The sequence below is a fragment of the Chiloscyllium punctatum genome, chromosome 3, assembly GCF_047496795.1.
Source record: "Chiloscyllium punctatum isolate Juve2018m chromosome 3, sChiPun1.3, whole genome shotgun sequence".
NCBI lineage: Eukaryota > Metazoa > Chordata > Chondrichthyes > Orectolobiformes > Hemiscylliidae > Chiloscyllium > Chiloscyllium punctatum.
In genome coordinates this window covers 74,907,120-74,917,319 of record NC_092741.1, presented here as the reverse complement: position 1 = coordinate 74,917,319, position 10,200 = coordinate 74,907,120, and positions in this window count along the sequence as shown.

The following is a 10,200-nucleotide window of genomic DNA, read 5'->3' as shown; positions in this document are numbered from 1 at the left end:
ATGTGCTGCCATTATTTAAGAAAGACTGTAAGGAAAGGCCAGGTAATTATAGACTGGTGAGCTTTACGTCAGTGGTGGATAAATTGTTTGAGGGGATTCTGAGAGACAGGGTTTACATGCATTTGAAAAGGCAAGAACTGATTAATGATAGTCAACATGGCTTTGTTTGTGGGAAATCATGTCTCACTAATTTGATTCAGATTTTTGAAGAGGTGACAAAGACAATTGATGAAGACAGAGCAGTAGATGTTGTCTATACTGACTTCAAAGCATTCAATAAGTTCCATATGGTAGCCTGGTTAATAAGGTTAGATCACATGGAATGCAGGGGGAATTAGCCAATTGGATACAAAATTGGCTTGAGGATAGGAGATAGAGGGTGGTGGTAGATGATTACTTTTTGGTCTGGAGGCCTGTGCCATAAAGGTTGGTACATGGTCTGCTGCTTTTTGAAATTTATAAAAATGATTTGGATGGGATTATAGGTGGCAAGGTTTGTAAGTTTACAGATGACACCAAAATAGGTGGTATGGTGGACAGTGAAGAACATTATCTCAGAGTACAACAGGACCTGGATTAGACTGACCAATGGAGTGAAGAGTGGCAGATGGAGTTTAATTGAGATAAATGTGAGGTGTTGCATTTTGATAAGGCAAACCAGGGCAGGATGTATACAATTAGTGGCAGGGCCCTGGGGAATGTTGACGAGAAAAGAGACCTAGGGGTGGAGGTGTATAATTACTTGAAAGTGGAGTCACAGGTAGACAGGATGGTGAAGAAGGTGTTTGGCACTCTTGCCTTCATTGACCAGAATATTGAATATAGGAGTTGGGACATCATGTTATGGCTATACAGGACATTGGTGAGGCCACTTTTACAATCCAGGGTCGGTGCGGACCTGTTGGGCTGAAGGGCCTGTTTCCACACTGTAGGGAATCTAATCTAATCTAACCATCCAACAATTTCCAAGGATGTTATTGGGACTGGAGGGTTTGAGCTGTAAAGAGAGGCTGAGTAGGCTGGACCTCTTTCCCTGCAGTGCTGGAGGCTGAGGGGTGTCCTTATAGAGGTTTATAAAATTATGAGGGACACGGATTGGGTGAATATCCAAAATCTTTTTACAAGGTGGTGGAGTCCAAAACTAGAGTTTAAAGGTTTACAGTGAGAAGGGAAAGATTTAAAGAGAACCTGAAGGGTTGGAGGTGTGAATAATTACAACATTTAAAAGGCATCTGGATAGGTATATGAATAGGAAGGGTTTAGAGGGATATGGGCCAAATGCTGATAGATGGGATTAAGTCAGATTGAGATATCTGGTTGGCATGAACAAATTGAACCAAAGGATCTTGTATGGCTCTATGACTCTACAGTTCACTAGAGGAGCTGGCTCCACAAATATATCCATCCTTAATGATGGAAAAGCCCAACTCTTCAGTGCAAAAGGTAAGGCTGAAAATTTCAGAGCAATTTTCAGCCAGAAGTGCCAAGTAGATGATCCACCTTGGGTTCTTCCAGTGATCCCCAGCTTTACAAATCGGTTCACACCATGTGTTCAGTTCACATCATGTGATATCATGAAACGGTTGGAGGCATTGGATACTGCAAAGGCTATGGGCCCGATTCCAGCTCGAGCACTGAATCTAAGTTGTGGAACTTGCTACCCCTCTACCAAGATGTTGCAATACAGCTATAACATTGGTATCTACCCAACTATGTGGAAAATTGCCCAGGTATGTCCTATATACAAAAAGCGGGACAAATCCAACACAACCAATTACTGTCCCATCAGTCTCCACTCCATCATCACTGAAGTGCTGGGAAGTGTCATCAACAGTGCTATCAGGCAGCATCTGCTAAACAATAACCTGCTTAGTGATGCCCAGTTAGGTTCCACCAGGGCCACTCAGTTCCTGACCTCATGACAGCCTTGTTCAAACATGGACAAAAGAGCTCATTTCAGAAGTGAGTTGAGAGTGACAGCCCTTAACATCAAGGCTGTATTCGATTGAGTGCATTATCAAGTAACCTTAACAAAACTCAGTTTTGTTACTGTCCACTTGTTGGAGTTATACCTGGCACACAGGAAGATGGTTATGGTTGTTGGTGGGCTATCATCTCAGCTTCAGGACATCTCTGCAGGAGTTCCCCAGGGAGTGTCTTAGGTCCAACTATCTTCAGCTGCTTCATCAATGAGCTTCCCTCCATCATAAGGTCAGAAGACTGGGAATGTTCGCCAATGGTTGCACAATTTTCAGCACCATTCATGATATTTGTTCAAATGTGTAAGATCTAGACAATATACAGGCTTGGGCTGACAAATGGTAGGTAACATTCAGGACACCCAGGTAATGACCATCTTAATTAAAAGACAATTTAATTAATACCCCTTGAGATTCAATTGTGTTGCCATTACTGAATTCCCCACAATCAACATCCTTGGGGTTCCCATTGACCAGAAATTAAACTAGCCTTGCCACATAAACACAGTGGCTACAAGAGCAGTTCAGAAGATAGGAATACTGTGGCAATAACTGCCTCCTGATTTCCCAAAACCTATCTACCATCCCCAAGTCACAAGCCACAAATGTGATAGAATAGTCCCCATTGCCCAGATGACTGAAACTCCAACAATGATCAAGAAGCTTGGCACCATCCAGGATAAAGCAGCATGCTTGATTGGCACCACATTCACACAATCCACTTCATCCACAAATGACACTCTGTAGCAACTGTGTGCACGATCTACATATGCACTGCAGAAATTCACTTAAAGATCCTTAGACAGCACCTTCCAACCCACAAACACTTCTATCTAGAAGGATAAAGGCAGTAGACACATGGGAACATGACAACCTGCAAGTTCCCAACCAACCTGCTCACCATCCTTACTTGGAAATATATTGCTATTCCTTCACTGTCACTAGGTCAGAATCCTGGAAATCTCTCCCTAATAGCTGTAGGGTCAACCTACAACATGTGGACTGCAGCAGTTTAAGAAAGCAGCTTACCACCATCTTTTCAATGGCAGCTAGGGATGGGCAATAAATCCTGGCCAGCGAGCAATGCCCACACCCGACTAATAAGAAAAAAAGCAATGAACTGTGTGATGATAACTCTGCAATAAGGACACCTTGTAGTGAGGTACTAAGATGGCAGATATTGACAGTAATAATGCAGATGGCCATGAACAAACACAAAGATCAGTTGGGCGAGAAGAGGACCTAGAGAAAATAGAGGCCAGCAAATTGTTCACCTTCAGAGCCCATTATCTTCCTATGCAGCAAATGCACTATGGATGTTATGCCAGAGTGGGGCAACATGAGGTGATATTTAACTTGTAGTTGACCAACATGATGAAAATCATCATCTCAGGAGACAAAAGATTTTAAACAGAGAGGAAGAAAATTACCTAATAACATTATTTTTAGCATTATATAAATCATTGAGGTTTTTATAGGTAAAGGCCTTTTGGCCTCTCAGTCATTAAGCATCTATATATTCTAATCCCAGTTAATTGCCTTGAAGAATCATAGCATCCCCACAATGCAGATCATGTCCCTCTGAAGAGTATCCCACCAGATCCTGACCCACACTCCTATTCCATCTCCATAACCCCACATTTACCATGGCTAACCCATTTAGTCTGCACATCCCTGGGCAATACAGGCAATTTGTCATCACCAATCCACCTAACCTGCACATCTTTAGACTGTGAGAGTAAACTGCTCCACCCAGAGGAAACTCATGCAGATACAGGGAGAATATGCAAACTCCGCATAGACATTGCCTGAGGCCACAATCGAACGTGGGTCCCTGGTGCTGTGAGGCAGCAGTGTTAGCCATTGAGCCACTGTACCACCCTTAATTGTATGCAATAACATTTCAATTGTTTGTTCTTAAATGTCTGAGGGTGCCATCTTTACAACCTTTTTTGGCAGCGAGATCCAAATATCCACCATCCTCTGGTTGAAAATTTGTTTCCTCAGATTCACTCAAAACTTGATGCTTCTTAACTTAAATCTGTATGCCTGGTCATTGACCCTTCCACTAAGGGGAAAAGTTTCTTCCTATCTATGCCCCTCATAACTTTGTACATATCAGTCCTTATCCCTCAGACTTCTCTGCGCTAAAGAAAACAACCCCAGCCTATCTATTTGCTCTTAACATCTGAATTGCTCCAATGCAGATAATAACCTGGTCAATCTTCTATTCCCCTTGTCTCGTGCAATTACATTCTTACTATGATGGTGAGCAGAACTGCATTTGGTACTCCAGCTGTGGCTTAATGATGTCATAAGTAGCTCCATCAAAATGTCCATGCTCTTGTGTTCAATGCCTAAGTTCCACTAGTTATTACGGTGTAACTTGAACCCATATTAACAGAATATTAATAACCAAGTAGCATTAACCACTGTGCCAGCATCTCCCCATATCTTATGATTATTAGTTCTTCGATATCATTGCTTAAGGTAAATGTTATTTTTTTATTAAAGTTGAATAAATATCAAAAAGGAAGATTATTTATGTTTTTTTGCAATTATATGAGAGTAGCAATTTGATTTAAAAGTGAAATGCACATATACAGGTTTGTTTAACAAGTATGAACACATTAGAGAGGTGTGCTGAAACCTTGATAAATTGAGCAGACGGTAGAACAGTCTGTTAGACTCTTAAATAGTCAGATGAAAGAAGAAGTCTCACCATCCAGACTCATTTTAACAATGAAATGATTGAAATTTTTAATAATTACCTGGCACTTTTCTTAAGTTTTGGAATTTGACTATTTCGCTTTGCCGTCTCATTTTTAAGGTTTCAACTTATATAGTGACCCGAAAGTAACAGTGTAATTGAAACATTTAATTTTGTCTCCTCCTCCTGGAATTGGAATGAGGGGAGAAATTCAGCATCTTTTCCATCTGGGGCATTTACTGTAAGATATGATTCTGTGAATATGACCATATTAAGTAATATAGGACTTTTATTGCTGCGGCTGAGTTTGAAGTAACAAAACTGAAACAAATGACAAGTAGTATGATGGGAAACCAAAAAGGAAACCTGTATAAATGAATATTGTTAATACTGAATACAGAGCTTTAGGATTCCACAACAAATAGATCAGATAAAAGTTCTGTACCCAAACCATATCTAGGCATGAAAGATGAAGGAGAAAAATCCATGAAAATCTCCATCAGGTAGCTCAAAGCTTGGTGTGGGTGGAATAGGTTTCAGTTCCTGGGGCACTGGCATTGGGATAGAAGCAAGCTATTCAAGTGGGACAGTGTCCTGGTGAATTGAATGACTAGGACTGTAGAGACGACTTTAGACATTAGAGGGGACAACAGACAAGGAGAGGGGAAATGTATGTTTACAAAACAAGAGGATATGGCAACAGCACAGGATGACTATTTGGATAACAATACTCAGAAAGAGACAGGAAAGGACAGATGTGAACACATAGGAAAACAGCAATAAATAGGGTCAAGGAGTAAAAAAGTAAAAAGGCAAAATTGATGGCTCTTTACATAAATGTGCTTAATATTTGAAACATAACCACACAAATACAGGTTAATGGATAAGATCTTATGGCAATTACAGAAGAATGGATACAAGGAGATCAAAGCTGGGAGCTAGATATTCAGGCGTATATGCCTTTTTACAAGGACAGACAGGAAGGAAAGCGTGTGGGGTAACATTGTTGGCATGCGATGGAATGTGCGTGACAGCAAGGAATTATCTTGGAATTCATATCACAGAGTACCTACAGTGCGGAAAGAGGTCATTCTGCCCATCAAGTCCACACCAATCCTTTGAAGAGCATAGTCTGGGACTGTCATAATGTTAAGGGTTTAGATTGCGAGGAATTTGTTAAGTGTGTACAAGAAACTTTCAGATTCAGTATGTGGATGTACCTGCTAGAGAAGGTGCAAAACTTGACCTACACTTGGAAAATAAGGCAGGGCAGGTGACTATCAGTGGGAGAACACTTTGGGGCCAGCGACCATAATTCTATGAGTTTTAAAATAGTGATGGAAAAGGAAAGACCGCCTCTAAAATTTGAAGTTTCAAATTGGAGGAAGGCCATTTTTGATGGTATTAGGCAAGAACTTTCAAAAGCTGCTTGTGGGCAGATGTTCACAGGTAAAGGGATTGCTGGAAAATGGGAAGCCTTAAAAATGAGATAATGAGAATCTAGAGACTGTATGTTCCTGTTAGGGTGAAAGGAAAAGCTGGTAGGTGTAGGAAATGTGGGATGACTAAAGAAATTGAGGGTTTGGTTAAGAAAAAGAAGGAAGCATATGTCAGGTATCGACAGGATAGATCAAGTGAATCCTTAGAAGAGTATAAAGGCAGTAGAGGTATACTTAAGAGGGAAATCAGAAGGTTAAAAAGAGGACATAAGATAGCTTTGGCAAATAGGGTAAAGGAGAATCCAAAGGGTTTTCACAAATTCATTAAAGAAAAATGGAAATTAGGGAGATAATAGGGCCTCTCAAAGATCAGCAAGACAGCCTATGTGTGGAGCTGCAGGAGATGGGGGAGCTACTAAATGAGTATTTTGCATCAGTGCTTACTGTGCAGAAGGATATGGAAGATGTAGATTGTGGGGAAATAGATGGCGACGTCTTGAAAAATGTCCATATTACAGAGAAGGTGTGGCTGGCTGTCTTAAAATGCATAAAAGTGGATAAATCCCCAGGATCTGATCAGGTGTACCCCAGAAGTCTGTGGGAAGCTAGGGAAATGGATTTCTGGGCCCCTTGCTGAGACATTTGTACCATTGATAGTCACAGGTGAGGTGGCAGAAGACTGGAGGTTGGCTAACATGGTGCCACTATTTAAGAAACGTGGTGAGGACAAGCCAGGGAACTATAGACTGGTCAGCCTGATGTTGGTGATGGACAAGTTGTTGGAAAGAATTCTGAGTGAAAGGATGTTCATGTATTTGGAAGAGTAAGGACTGGTTAGGGACAGTCAACATGGCTTTGTGCGTGGAAAATCACATCTCACAAACTTGATTGAGATTTTTGAAGAAGTAACAAAGAGGATTGATGAAGGCAGAGTGGTAGACATGATCTATATGGACTTCAGTAAGGAGTTTGACAAGGTTCTTCGTGGTAGGCTGGTTAGCAAGATTAGATCTCACAGAATACACGGAGAACTAGCCATTTGGATACAGAAATGGCTTGAAGGTAGACGACAAAGGGTGATAGTGGAAGGTTGCTTTTCAGAATGGAGGTCCAGTGGAGTGCCACAAAGATCAGTGCTGGGTTCACATCTTTTAGTCATTGATAAAATGATTTGGATGTGAACATAGGAGGTATAGTTAGTAAGTTTGCAGGTGACACAAAAATTGGAGGTGTGAGTGGACAGTGAAGAAGGTTACCTTAGAGTACAACAGGATCTTGATCAGATGGGCCAATGAGCTGAGGAGTGGCAGATGGAGTTTAATTTAGATAAAGGTGAGGTGTTGCATTTTGGAAAGGCAAATCAGAGCAGGACTTATACACTTAATGGGAAGGGTCATGAACGTGGTGCTGGAAAAGCACAGCAGGTCAGGCAGCATGCAAGGAGCAGGAGAATCAACATTTCGAGCGAGAGCCCTTCATCAGGGTTGAGGATTGAGAGTCGAGGGGGTGGAGAGATAAATAGGAGAGGGGTGGGGCTGGGGGGAAGATAGCTGAGAGTGTGACAGGGAAATGGAGATGGGGGTAATGGTGATAGGTCAGAGAGGAGGGTGGAGCAAAAAGGTGGGAATGAAGATGGACAGGTAGGACAAGTTATGAGGGCAGTGCTGAGATGATAGGTTGGAACTGGGATAAGGTGGGGGAGAGGAAATGAGGAAACTAGTAAAGACCACATTGATGCCATGGGGTTGGACGGACCCACAGGGGAAGATTATGCATTCTTCCTCCAGGCATAATCTTACAAATAAATTCTGTTTTGTGTAAAATTAAGTAGTTGTGTCAGCTGCATCACTCCTGGAATACCCACAGTACACCTGCTTAAACTAACTAGCAAAGTTAGGGAATGGGCTACTTTGTTGAGATAATGGGTTGAGGGTTCCTGTAAAAATGCTATCCCTTATTCTCAATTTCTCTGCCTCTGCTGCATCTGCTCCCAAGAGGGCCAGTTCCACCACAGAACACACCAGATGGCCTCCTTCTTCAAAGACCACAATTTCTCCTCTCATATGGTCGATGATGCCCTCCAGTGCATCTCATCTACTTCCTGCACCTCTGCCCTCAAACCCCAGGGTGTGGTAATGTTGGAGGCCCAGAACCTGCATATCCTTGGCAGAGTGGGAAGGAGAGTTGAAGTGCTCAGCCACGGGATGGTGGGATTGGTTGGTGCCAGTGACCCAGAGTGTTCTCTGAAGCGCTCTGCAAGTAGGCATCCTGTCTCCCCAAGGTAGAGGAGACTGCATCGGGAGCAACGGATACAGTAAATGACATGTGTGGAAGTGCAGGTAAAACTCTGATAGATGTGAAAGGCTCCTTTGCGGTCTTGGATGGAGGTGACGGGGGAGGTATGGACACAGGTTTTCACAGGTTTTGCAATTCCTGCAGTGGAAGGTGCCAGGAGAGAGTGGTAGGTTGGTGGGGGGGGGGGGGGGGGGGGCGTGGACCTGACAAGGGAGTCATGGAGGGAATTGTCTTTACAGAAAGTAGATAAGGGTGGGGAGGGAAATATATCTCTGGTGCGGTCTGTTTATCGGTGGCAGAAATAGTGGAGGATGGTGTGATGTATGCAGAGGTTGATGGGGTGGAAGGTGAGGACCAGGGGGTTCTGTCCTTGTTGCAGTTGGAGGGGTGGGGTTTGAGAGCAGAGGTGCAGGAAGTAGATGAGATGCACTGGAGGGCATCATCGACCATATGAAAGGGGAAATTGTGGTCTTTGAAGAAGGAGGCCATCTGGTGTGTTCTGTGGTGGAACTGGCCCTCTTGGGAGCAGATGCAGCAGAGGCAGAGTAATTGAGAATAAGGGATAGCATTTTTCCAGGAATCCTCAACCCATTATCTCAACAAAGTCGTCCATTCCCTAACTTTGCTAGTTAGTATAAGCAGGTGTACTGTGGGTATTCCAGGAGTGATGCAGCTGACACAACCACTTAATTTTACACAAAACAGAATTTATTTGTAAGATTACCAAATGAAACAAAAGAGAACTGAATACAGAATAACTCAACCTATCCAAAAACCCAACAGATTACCCAATTTAATTATGCTGTTCCAAATACTTGCAACATCCCCATAAACACCCCTTGGCACAACAGGTAAAATCAAATACAGAGTCTTACAGAAGAGTTGTCAGAAAGAGGGAGGATCAACTTGGACCTGCTTCTTTGGGTCCAGCGGCTTCACAGTAGACTGACTGCTTTCAGTGAACTGCCAGATTGCTAAAACCAAACTGAGGCAAACTAAGTTGGGAGAACTGGCCATTCCCCTTTCCTTGTATAAGTGTTTTTTTTAAACCTTGAAAGCTACTTCAAGTTGATCAACCCCAGACATTTCAGAACCTGTGTCTTTAAGACCTCCTGAACAAAAAACAAAAAACAACATAACCTTGTTAATGGAGCAGCATCATCACACATTGGTATAAAGTGGCACCCCTTCACTGATTGCTTGCTAAATGACATTTAGTTTAGATTTTGCTAGGGTTTGTTATTATTCATGGATGGGGTGTGGGTATCACTAGCTGGGCTAAAATTTATTGCCAATTCCTAATTGTCCTCAAGAAGATAATGGTGAACTGCCTTCTTGAACTGCCACAGTTCATTTGATTTAGGTACAACTAGAGTATTGTCAAGGAGGGAGTTTCATGATTTTGACCTAGTGACAGCATCAGAATAGGAGTATATTTCCAAAGAGTGATGATGTGAGTGATGGTGAAGAACTTGCAGATGGTTGCATCCCTTGTATCTGCTGCACTGTCTTTCTAGACAGTTATAATTGTAGGTTTTGAAGGTGCTGCCTAATAAGCCCTAGTGAACATCTGTGTGCATTTTGTAAGAGGTGTACTGCTACTGAGTAGTAGTGGTGGAGGGAATGAATATTTTTGGATATGTGCCATTTAAGCAAGTTGCTTTGACCTGGATGACGCCAAACGTCTTGAGTGTTGTTGGAGCTGCACTCATTCAGGCAAATCTGAGTATTCCTTTACGCTTTTGAGGTATACCTTATAGATAGTGGACAGGCTTTG